Raw genomic sequence first — 13,545 nt, 5'->3', positions numbered from 1 at the left:
CGCCTGAACACAGAGCTGCCAGGCTGGGTGCATGTGTCAAACTCTGCCAAAGCCCTGAAAGCACCTGTTGTGAAAAGCTGGAAAAAGGTCTTGGCAACCAAAATTCATGTTGATTTTTGTCACCTTTTTGAGCAAATATTCTTTGCAGATCAATAGTCCATTGGTTTAATTTTACAAATGTTTTCTTTTGAATTTTCTTTCCTCCCAATGTAGTTTCAAAAAACTAGTCCATTTAAAAAATGATCCTTTTTATGGAGTGAAAGAATACAATACTCAGAGTGGTTCCATGCTCAAGTTCCAAGATGCAAATTTTTTTATGCAAGTCTCATATTCAATTAATAGCCCCGAGATTATGAAAGATCCATTACCTTCTCAATTGCAGATTCAGGTATTGCCAACACAACACAAAGCAGCATTAAAATTCATGTCATTCTATAATGGTATTTTCCAAAATGTACTTTTTCCAAACACTTTCCAAAATGTACTTTTTCCAAACACTTTCCAAAATGCATTTTTTCAGGTTACTTTAAAAATTTTAATATAAAATTTAACAATTAAAAATGTATTTTATAGTCAGAATAGCAGGAACTCTTTGTAAGTACTGAGGGATTATCACTAAATAAAATGTATAGCAAGTGTGCTATAGCAGTATTCTTCTGTAAGAGATATCCAGAGTTATTGACCTGAGAAAAGGAGGAGAAATGCATGTATGAATGCAAAGAATCCTGTTTTTCTCCAGCAGGGTACTGAAAACTAATTCTTCTTCATGAGGGAAGGCAAACAACCCTCTCTCTGGTCTCTTTTCTACTATGATTCATTTTTTGGTCTAAGTTTTTTCCCAAACCAAGAGTAGACTCCCTCCTGAGTCTCTGTTGACTTACCTGGCTGCCAACAAAGGAAGGCTACTAGTTTCTTGGAATTCATATAATTATATTTCTGTGGGCACTCATAAAGAGCCATCAGCTCTGTCCTTGCACACCCCACTTCTAGACTTGCCTCCAGCCGGGGGTGGTAATAACTGAAAAGAAAACATTTCTTGACCTACTCCAGTACCTCATAAATTGAAATTTATCCCTTCAACTAACACTCAAATTCCATCTTATTAATATAACTGCCAAACTAAATTAAGTCCAATTTTACTTTTTTGTTTACCTCCTATATAATGGAATCACATTTTTTCATATTAAAATTTTAGCAAATAATATGTCACCTACCATTTGCACCTCCACACGATGCTAGAGAATTAAGTTGGGAAAGTCAGACTTCCAATGCTCTTGATACAAATAAGTCCTGACCAAAGATTTAACCAGAATGTTCCCTCAGTGCTGCTAAATAAATATTTATTTATGTATGTATTTATGTAATACTTCTCCTTTGAAAAGAGAACTTGAGGTAGTCTCCAGAAATATATACATACCAGTGGAAGAAAAACAGACCAATCTGTGGAAATTAAAGCAAGAAGAAAGATAGGCTGGAAGAAAATATATATTGAAGCAGTAACGTCGGTGCCTGCCATAGTGGTCTTAGGGTTCTGATAGGTTCCTGCATGTTGGTGGTAATTTTGAAACAGACTATCCTAATAATCCAGGCAAATATAGTTTGAAAGCACAATTAGTCATGAGACTACCCATGTTGCTGGCCAAAATCACACTGCTGTGAGAGACAGCACAGTTGTTCCTGTTCCTGAGATGCATGAGGAATTTTTCTCATGGTTCCTTATGAAGTAGACACTGAGTGATTGGTAGCTATTAGTGGGAAGCAGGATATCTGGGAAGAAGAGGGAAAAATGACAGCATTGCACAAATTTGAGGGAATGGATTCTTTGCCTTTATCATATTTAATGTAAGCTCCTAGTGATTAATGAGTTTGAAATGCCTGGTCATCTACATATGTGTGCCTGATTCCAGGAGAGATGGAGTCTGACAGTTTGTGTAGCAGCTAAGTTCATGGGAATGGAATCTGCCTCCTAAGGCCCTGAGCAGCCTTTATTGCAAATTCAGTAGAGTAACCCGCTGTGTAGCAAACAGTCAGGATCACTTATTATTATTTACAGACTTTCCAAAGCTCTCATCAAATAGGAGCCCCAAACTGTCAATTTCTGGAAATATCGATGCTTAATGCTTCCCCATTCACAAAGTATGGGAAAGGTGTTGTCAATCTGGGGATAGAGGGGAGACTTGTGCCACATTTTAGAGGATGGCACTTTGGAACTTAGGGATACAGAAGTCTAATGTGAGGACAGCCATTTGGCTGTCACCTGTCTTATTCACAAGAGAGGAATTAACTTCATAGCATCCCTATTGTTAGAAAAGGGGACTTACTGAGTGCCATCTATGTGCAAGCTAGTAGGTAAACAGTAATATGTTTTTCAAAAGCAGATGGAAGTTTTGAGAGTTCCAAAGCTTATATAATTAAGGGCAAAAAGAAGGTTTAAGAAATTTATAAATATAAAACTATGTATAAGACTGCGCATGTAGGCCATGCAGAGGAGGTAAAGTGCAAGCTTTGGTAACTTCACAGAAAATCTATCTATGATGGTTTTCTCCTATAATCCTCAGAGTAACCAATGATCTGAGTGAAACTCTCTCCATGTGACACAGGACAAAACTGAGATCCAATTTTTGTAGTTGCCAAATTTTGCAAATAAAAACAGTGGACTCTAAGTTAAATTTGAATTTCTAATATACAACAAAAAAATTTTAATATAAATATATTCTCAATTTTTTTATATTAAAAAATCATCTATTGGGATCTGGAATTCAAATTTAATCTGGTGTCCTGTATTTTATCTGGTGGTCTTACCAATATTATATAGCCTAGTTTTTAACCCAGATTTGTTGAATACAAATACAAAGTTCAAATATATTTTATTCCTTCCCTATTATAAGTACCACATGTTTAATAATTACTAAGCACAGTCATTTTCCCCTTAAATAAAAGTAATCTTTGCATTAAATTGTTTATTATTTAAATAATGGAAATTATATATACTCTAGTTCTTAAAAACTTAACTTTAAATTATCCAAGTAATAATAGTTATTGCAGAAAAAATTTAAATGCAAACAGAAAAGGCAAGCAACCCTTATAATCCTCTCTTTCACAGATAACTTCTTTTGTCATTTAGTTTTTATATCTTCTGACTTTCTTATGCAAATAGCTATATATTGCTTTAAAAAAGAATCAGTGTTATACATTCTTTTAAATACGAAGTGACTTAAAAAAACACAACTTTATTTTCTTTGCGCTGGGCCTTGTATGGGTTGATAGAGATTTGGCAATCAATTATCAGGATTTGGATGAAAAAAATCAGCAAGTAGAATACCAGATGTGAAAACTTCCCACAGAAATTCTTCTTCCTTTGAAGTGTGAGATTAATGATCTATATCAGATGGTTGACCGTATTGCAGTTAGACCTAATGTGAAACATTTCAGATGGCTACCGGATGATACAGGTATGGCTGATAAAAAGCCCCTCAGAATTGAGATAAATCGGCTTGGCCTCATCATTATCTCATAGAGCAATGCAGGCAAAGGAAAAAAAATGTCTCTTGACTGATTATTTGAGTTCTTATTGCAGATTTAAAATAAAATAAATCAGTGGGATTATATGTCAAATTTATCTACCAGAATTGTCACCTAATATATATAGATATTGGTTTTATTTCAGAGGAGAGGGAAAATAGAGAAAAATGGATAACTTGTCATAAATGTAAAACTTCAGAGAGAACTAAGAGAAGCGTGCAAGCCAGGTTTTTACAGGCAAAACTTTTTTCTTCTATAGAACAGCCTATATTAAGCAACATCGGCGACTCAACTGTTTGTCCCAGTGCAGAATTTAGGGCTGCCTTCACATGAAGCAAAAGGAAGTGTCAAATAAATTACTGGAAAAATGTATTTCAATACCTGCATTACCTTGTCTGGCTATACAGAGTTAACTTGGGTTTCCTAAGAATTTTCTGGGAATTTTTATTGAGTATGCCTGGTCAAAGTAGAATAGTCTACATAATCACCTGTGATTGTCCCTAACGATAACCTGCCCTTGACTCCATGTCTGACTTCCGTCTTTGAAACCAACACCTATTGTTACAAGGAGGAGGGACCATATGGTAATATCTACAATTAACAGATATTCCACAGTCAATTCCTTAGTAGAAGAGAGAAAAGAAAAAGTGCTGATCTGGGACCCTGGAGACTTGAAATCCGGTCATGAATCTAACAATGTCAACACACAAGTTGACACAACGCCAACTTACACAACTTGTACAACTTACCCATTCTTGTCTGGGTGCAGTGGCTTATGCCTGTACTCCCAGCATTTTGGGAGGCCAAGGAGGGCAAATCATCTGAAGTCAGGAGTTCAAGACCAGTCTGGCCAACATGGGAAAACCCTGTCTCTACTAAAAAATGCAAAAATTAGCTGGGCATGGTGGTGCACGCTTGTAATCCTAGCTCCTAGGGAGGCTAAGGCATGAGAATCCCTTGAACCTGGGAGGTGGAGGTTGCAGCAAGCCAAGATCGAACCACTGCACTCCAGCCTGGGAAACAGAGGGAGGCTCTGTCTCAAAAACAAAACAAAACAAAACAAATAACCAAAACTTACCCATTCTTTATCTTAGTATCCTCAACTACAAGATAAGATTTTATTGACTCTTTGAGCCCACTCTTAGGATTCTCAGCTCTAAAATTATTTCAAAGGTTTTTTTTTTTTTGTCTTCTTGTAAGTGCTGAATGCATATTTCAGTTTGAAAATTTACCAGTGCTTCTCTCTTCTGCTGAAAATGTGCTACTAAGTTTATAAACAGACACCTGTTTGAGAAATAGATAAACATTATAACAAACTTCTACAGCTATTTTGAAGATTGAAAACTATTTGCCCCATAAGTATAAAAATCAATAAATATATTTGTATATATTTGTATATATTTTAAATAAACATACCTTGTCAATTAATATATGCATCTGTGTATATAGATAGATGTGTGTGTATATTTATATACATGATATAGATAGATAAATATATAGCTATAGATAAAGATATAGCTATAGTAACACATGGATTGAAAATGATCTGAACTAATATAAATAAAATTCTCACTAGTCCAGTGCTTCTCCATCTATCTGAAGTGAGGAGCCAGATTTTTTTAAAGTTATTATTATTATTTCTAATTCCCTGGTGACAAAAATACAATTAAAACAGCAAGTTGCTATTAAAGTTTCTAACTTTAATGACTCACTTTTTATGTGAATTCTCTCTTTACTTATCTCCTAGTAAACCAGTAATGGAAACATATCATCATAGGTCTATGCATCAAGTTTTATGTAGAATGGCACTAGGGCATAAGATTACATGAAATTTTCATTTTCTTAATATTTTATATAGTTTGATTTCAATGTAGATACTATACCTAGAATAGAAGATTTAAAAAATTAACATGAATTTTGGTATAATTCGCTTGCTAAAAATACATACATGAATAGGATGATATAATTTCAATTATTAATCTAAGTTATCTCAGGGTAAAATTAAACAAGATATTTCTTTCCTTTTTGGAAGGGGAATATTTGTATTTGTTGATATTTCATAATCATTGGGTATGTATTACACATATAATGAGAAAAAACAATTTCCATTACAACATGAACAAAAGGCAATGTAAGGCTATTACTAAGTTGGGTTAACACAACTGGTTCACTTTCATTTACATGAACCATTCTTTTGATGGAATATCGGAAGGTAGAAATGTTGTGTGTTTGTAGTCCATTCCAGTTCTGGTTCTGTGTAAATTCTAATAAAAATGAAATGTAATTGATACTCAAAAATATGATTCATCAATTTTAAGTCATCAGTCAACACACATTTAAATAGCAAATTGCTATTAAAATTTCTAACTTTAATGACTCACTTTTTATGCTTGTTCTCTCTTATCTCCTGGTAGACCAGTAAACACTCCACTAAGGTTCACAAATAAATTCTTCAGGGAGTAATGCTTGCGTGGTTCTTTAGCAATAGTTGGCCCACTACTTCCAAGTCAACTGATGTTGGCATTCAACATGTTTTATTTTTCCAGCTAACAGTTGGATATTCATTTATTCATTTACTGAATGTTTAATGAGTATAGTGCTGTGAATCAGGCACCACACTGTTTCCTGAGGATAAAGTGTGGAAGAAAAAGACATAGTCCCTGTCCTCCTGGAGCTTTTATGCTGATACAAAAGGCTGATACTGAACAAGTGACTACATGTTCTGTCAGCAACGTGGAGACTAGATGGGGAAGAGAACAAGAAGGGTGTGGAAGACTATTTGAAAGGGTATTTTTATTGTATTTTCGCTAGCATGAGCCAGCTAACCAGATAATAGCATGATTCATTTCCCCAGAGGGTCTATTTTATAATACACAAAGGAGTCACAAGGACATTCCTAACTGACCTCGGATGTTTTTTAATTAAAAAGAAGTTGCACTAGTTTACATGGAAAGCAACAGAGTGAGAAAAGTTAGGAGAAAATAAAACAGCCCCCTAAAAGATACCCTAGGCGATGTAATATCACACAGGAGATTCTACTGTAGTTGCATCTTTAAAGAGCTGAAGTGGGGATGCAGGCATCTCAGCAAATTCTATTGTCATTTCAAGGTAGAAACTTACGAACCAACCTACCAGTTCGAAATTTAATTATATGTGTTTGTTGATTTTTGTTTTGGGAGGAACCAGAGGAGTGTTAGGTCAGCTGATTGATAGATGAAGTCTGTAATCCAATTTGTTTGTGAAGGGCTTTCTCTCCATAAAAATAAGCACCAATTTATTCTTTTCTTATTTCTGTACTTTTACAAATTCAATGTGCTGAACATAAAGTCTTCATAATAATAGCTAACATGTTCTGTGCGCTCGCTACATGACAGTAAAGTACTGTGCTAAATATGCCATAACCAGATCTCTTAATCTGCTCTGAGATATGAAAGAGGTGCTATTTTTAATCCCATTTTTCAGATGAGGAAATTGAGATATTCAAAAAGTAACTTGTCCAAGGTGACAGAGCTACTCAGTGATGCAGCCAACCTCACAGCCAAGCAGTTTGAGGGTAGAACTTTCCACTACAATACTACATCCATGACATCATCAGAGGCATCACCAATGGCCCCGTGACCACGACTATAATCTATTTTAAGATTTTCTTTGTAAATTAGGTCCACTCTTCAGAACAAATTTTGTGGCTTTTTATATTGGGAATTGAACCTATCAGTTTGAAGGTGTTAAATAAATATTAAATAATGGTCATAATAAAAAAAAATAAGGAAGCCCCAGATGCTCTGTGATCAAAAGGAGTTTGAGTTATTATGCGCTGAGATACTTTAGCACAGTCTTCACAAAACAGCAACATATGAGCTCCAGTGCAGCCACATCAGCCACCGACTGGCTGTGATTAGGGTTTTTCCCTTTACAAGAGAAATATTTTACCTCCACATAGCACCAGCTATGGCTGCCTTAGTTAACTATTGTTCTTCTCTTTTACCCAGAGGCAACCTACGCCTATGTATGAAGTAGCTACTTGCACTGTGTGCCCCCCGCCACACATGTGTCCACTACATAAGAAATCACCTACTTTTACCATGTGAGGCTTTTATTGTTCGGCTCAAACCAATAATTGTACCACTTCTGAGATGACATGAGAGCATGCCAACTCCAGCCCAATATTGATAAAACTGACTCTGAAAATAGTTTATTGTTCTAGCAGCATGTTTCCTCTGGATTTGTATACAGATACCAAATCATTCTTATGCAAAAATAAACAGAAATAAAAAAATAACGAAGGCCATGGACATCTGCAGGATCATCCAGAGCTCACTATTCCTGTGCTTTTGGAGACATCCACCTGCTGTTCCATGGAGGTGAGTGCTGTAATTCCCACCTTTCCCAGTGAATTAAACAAGTCTCAGGGCACCGGTTATCTGTGTATCCAAAGAAGAAGGTGCTACCCACTGGCACCTGTAACTTCATCACATACTATTTTCTTAGGAAGAAAAAAATGACTAAAAGTAACAGATGGGTCAATTTCCAGTTTCCACTCTGAGTCCACACAATTTTCTGTGACCCAGGATCAGAACGATGGTTCAAAATGCTTTCTCTCTTCTTTATCTTTTTTGTAAAATGAGAATAAATTAATTAAATAATACTCATCTAACATATTAGTTGTTTAGGAATTTGAAAACCAAATTGCCAAATATTGTCTTAATCCCGAAACAGACTTAAAGTTGTATTTTCGCTCATTCATTTACTCAATAATTATCTCTACTGAGGATTGACTGCATGAAAAAATACCATCATGTCCCAGAGGGAGAGAAAGAAGAAAGTCACCTAGATAAGCCTTCCTAACCAATTCTGGATCTCCAAACCCAGTGCAGGATACAGACATGTTAATAACCATAACATTAAACATAGTATAAGTTCTATAATAAAAGATTAAGATACTATGAAAATAAAATATGGGTAGATCAGGAGATCTTAAGCTGTAAATGAAAACCCAACTGAAGCTGGTGGAAAAAAAGAAAAAAAAAATATTTACTGGCTTCCTTGACCATAAAGTCCAAATGCCAAATAATTGCAGACTAGGTGTCATTCAGCAGTCTAAATGTCTTCCCTAATGGCTACCTGTCCAGTTCCATCCCATGCTGAAGTTGAGGGGAGTGGATGGATGAGCAGAAAAAACACTCAGGTGTTTTTATTCAGCAACAGCTCTCATCAACTAGCTCTCTCACACCGTCTGCCCTCTTTCGGCTGTTTGAACCCATGGCTCCCACACACAGCTGTGTGGCTGGCTCTCCCTTGCCTTCAGGGTCAGCAGCTTAACTCTCTCTCTCTGGGCATGACCAAGCTGAGCTGTGTCCTGACTCCCTCCTGTCTGTCTGCAAGACAGGCAGCTTTGGCTCTCTCTTTTTCTCTGGGCACCAGCACACCCACCATATCAAGCCATGTTGAGCCCCAAGAGCCCCCATACAGTGTTAGCAGGGCAATTATACCTTTTACAGGAAATAGTGGCTCAGAGCCAAGTATGAACTTACCCAAACAGAGTATATAACAAGTGGAAGTGTGCACCTGCACACCAAACTCGCTGAGTTATGCAGGCCTGGATATCCACCTCAGCCTATTCCATGACCAAAGCACATCTATGTACCTTACGCTATCCTGACCCCTATGATTTTGCCTTTTTATAGCAACATGGCTATAAATGTTCCACAGCTCACACATGCTTACACTGCCATCTAGGAAAGAAGAGGATACTCCAGCAAATTCTTCTTTCATCTCCTGACTATGATTGTCTTTAGCGTCCAATCCCAAATCAAGCACTTTGACCAGGGATTTGGGCATTTTAATTGGCTTAAGCTGATCGGGGCTCACCCCTTGGGTTAGGAAAGAGATCAAGGCTACCAAAACCACATGGCTGAGAATGGAAGGGGTGGCTTTCCAAATAAAATCAGAACTGTGTTATTCATAGAAGGAAAATGGAATACTGGGCAATAGGAAACAGTTCTGAGAGGGGCTGGGGGAAGGAAAGGGCATGAAATATTGTTCCCTGGAGACCCTGCTTAGCAAGGGTCTTGATTAGAAGGTGAGAAGCATCTATGATTGAAGATATAAAGCAGGTAACTTTAGTCTACAATCCTTTCTGGAGTGCCACTCACCCTCCACTAATCACTTCTCTACTTGAAAATACCACAGTTACCAAGAAGGCCACTAGTACTGCCTTTAGGAGTTCCACAGATTCAACAGCTCCTGTTCACCTGCCTCCCAAACTATCAGACGATGGCCACAGCTTTTCTTAAGGTGGGGACAGTGATTGAGTTATGGCCATAAGAGAAAGAGTTTTCATGTGTCTTCTAGTAAGGTAAATGCAGCTAGCAGAATCATCCTTCTCTGGAACTATGATTGGACTTTACTATTTCCTCATTGAAAATCACTGGGCCTAAGTACACAGACACATGAATGCATATAAAACTACCATTTGATGAGAATTTACTGCAAAGGAGGGTGTGCCCATTGTCTTATGTACATTATATATGATTGTCTAATACAAGAAACCTATGAGATGAGTTCTATTTTCATTCGTATTTTATAGATAGGAAAGTGGAAGCTTAAAGAAAATAGGCCCTTTGTGCAAGCCTCGAAAGTATGTGGTGAAAATGGAATTTGAACTTAAAGGTTTCTGATACTAAAACTTAAGTTCTAAATCATTACATATTTATAAGGCCCCTAAATTTGATAAGCTGGAAATTCCTGTATTGTACCTAATTTATAAAGTGAGATATACTTGTTTTATGTTCTACAGATTGTGGATCAGCCACACAAAATGCCAAAGGAGGATTCTGTAATCTTTGTTTCCCAAGGGTTTAAGTTTTCAATATGCTCAATTTTCTACAGTAACAAGGGGAATTATGACATGAAAATACCTGAACCAGTGATCATGAATGAAATTATTTGTATTTTTCTTTGGAGTACTTTATGTTATTTTCCCCTCCACATACTGTCATATGCATATATCACATTAACTAACCTAAAGATGTTTGGATTCATTAGTAACAAAATAAACTTATATTTACTGAATACAGATGAATTGATGGGTCAGTACCTACCTTAAAATGATGGACAGATCAACATTTATCATTAATAATGAATAATTCAAAGGTAAACCAGCATAGTCAGTTCATCAGGTTGTTATAAACTAGGGGCTAAGTCTCCCTGATTCTAATCAAAATCTAACTCTTTCTGGATGGGAAACTGGCGGCATTATTTAACCTCACTAAACATCAGTCTCCTCATCTGTATAATGACAATAATAGTAGTGCATTCTTTGTGGATGAAGTAACATATGTTAAGTGCTTGGTACTGTGTCTGGTCCATCGTAAGCAGCAAGTTAAATACTAGCTATCTTTATTGAAAATATTCAATAGCTCAGCTACTGAATCAGCTTTCTGTCTTTCTCCTTTCCTTTCACCCTCCCCATGTGTAAGTTCACCAAAAAGTAGCAATAATTCCATAATTCTTTAGTATTTCTGTAAGAAGACTGATACTAATCCTTGATTATGACCCTTCAAACTATGGTAATATTTTACTTGCTGGGGCAAGGCAATTCCCAAAGCAATAATTTCTATCTTATTTGAGCCTGTCAAACATACCCAATATATTCTTTTCTTGATCCTATTTAACAGTGTCTTGATAGCATTAAATCATTCTGATGTTATAAAGTTAAAGAGTTTATGACTTCCCTCTACCAAAATATCACCCCCTCCAAAAACAAAAAAAAGAACAAAATAAAAAATAATCATGGATTAGTGAATAGACTCATCAGCAAACTGTCTTTGTACACGGAAAACAAGCAAAGACATAGTCCAGAATATTTTGCCCCTCGGAAGACATCTGGCAAGGACTGGAGGCATTTTGTGTTGTCACATCTGTGTGTCTAGGGGAGTACTACTGGCTTCGAGTGTGTAGGAGCCAGAGATACTGCCAAATGTCATACAATGCAAAAGACCGCTCCCTATAATAAAAAATTATCAGGCCCTGGCAGGGCACAGTGGCTCACGCCTGTAATCCCAGACCTTTGGGAGGCTGAGGCGGGTGAATCACTGAGGTCAGGAGTTCAAGCCCAGCCTGACCAACAAGGCGAAAACCCATCTCTACTAAAAAAAAAAAAAAAAAATGCAAAAATTAGCTGAGCGTGGTAGCACATGCCTGTAATCCCAGCTATTTGGGAGTCTGAGGCAAGAGAATCGCTTGAACCCGGGAGGCGGAGGTTGCAGTGAGCCGAGATCATGCCGTTGCCCTCTAGCCTGGGTGACAAGAACAAAACTCACTCTCAAAAAAATAAAAAATAAAATGATCAGGCCCAGATGTCAGTAACGCCTATATTGAGTGACTTAGTCTGGACATATTAACATTGAAGTTAGAGACATATTAACTTGGAACGCATTTAAAAAACAAAAAAAAAAAACAAAAAACAGATTGGTCGCTCCCCAGCCCAGCACAACCTCCAACTTGATCATATTTAGTTAGAAATATATTATTATAATAGCCAGAATTTTCTTTTTTTCTCCCTACCTTCTTCTCAAGGATATAAAATTAGATCTGAACCAATTTAGTGGCCTGGAAAAAACCAGACTCAGACAATTTTGGAAGTGCCACCCTTTGACATGTTATTTTCTTTTTTTAAATGATGGCTTAATGGCCTTCAGTCACCTACAGGGAGGCTCTGCCATTCCTGTTTGTGGGGCTCCATGTCTGATAGCATCATGTGGTCACACAGCACAAAATCATGATTTACTAGTACTTTACAATGCATGGTAAGGCCTTTGAAAGCATTTTTTTACGTGTCCACTGGGACCTGTTGTGTCAGTTCATAGGATTTTTACAAAACACATACAAAGAACAAATAAAATGACCCCAGTCCCAAAATGCTCTACAAGTGCTTATTGTTTGATATGGAATGAAGACAAAATCAAGCACATTCCATTGTTCCAGAATATGAAACTGCTCCACAGAGTTTCACGTTCATTGGGTTTCTCTTGCTATTTTGATTTTTCTAAAAGTGTGACATCCTGTATCTTAGTGATGTGAAACTGAAACAAACCAATACAAGAGGTTCCAATTGTAAGAATATACAATTTTGAATTAGTCACACAGATGACAGAAGTGTAAAAATGTTTTTTGGCCCAACGTTACAAAAAATTTGTAAAAAAAAAAAAACAAAGGGCGTTAAATGAAAACATATTGCTACATCAGTTGAGGAATTTATTTATTTTCATTTAGTTAATTTTCTAATTTCTTTATTTACTTTTCATAGAATTCCCCAGGAAACATCTTTGGAACTGTAAAATTGAATATATTAAAAGGTAGGTTTTTGTAGTTTATGTAGTCTATATCAACGCAAAGGACTTTTTTTTTTCCATTGTAGTTTACTTTTGCATAGCTGAGGCATGTACTTGCCTACATTTCGCCTGCCAATTTTTCTCTTGGGCTCACTGTAAGCAGAAGAGAACTTAGGAAAAAAGTACCTCCTTTAACAAGAAACCTCCTTTTCTTGTTAAAAAGAAATAAACTTGTTGAGCTGGGCACAATGCCTTATGCCTGTAATCCCAGCGCTTTGGGAAGCCAAGGCAGGCAGATCACTTGAGGCCAGGCGTTCGAGACCAGCCCTGGCCAACATGGTGAAACCCTGTCTCTCCTAAAAATACAAAAATTAGCTGGGCATGGTGGCACACGCCTGTAGTCCCAGCTACTTGGAAGGCTGAGGCAGAGGTTACAGTGAGCCGAGATGAAGCCACTGCACTCTAGTCTGGGCAGCAGAGTGGAGACACTGTCTCAAAAAAAAAAAAAAGAAAGAAAGAAACTTTTCTTCTTCTTGTTTTAGATTTTCATTTGAAAGGCTTACATTTTACAGCTTTTTCTTAGAACTGCAAAAGTTTTCCTCAAAATGTTTTGAAGTCTAAAATAAAAGGTGTCATTAGGGAACAGAATAGCTGGAAAATTTGAAAGGTTTTTTCCTCCCCTTTTCCACTT

The sequence above is a fragment of the Pan paniscus genome, chromosome 8 (assembly GCF_029289425.2).
Source record: "Pan paniscus chromosome 8, NHGRI_mPanPan1-v2.0_pri, whole genome shotgun sequence".
NCBI lineage: Eukaryota > Metazoa > Chordata > Mammalia > Primates > Hominidae > Pan > Pan paniscus.
The sequence above is the reverse complement of the archived record's forward strand: the minus strand, read 5'-3'. Positions refer to the sequence as shown.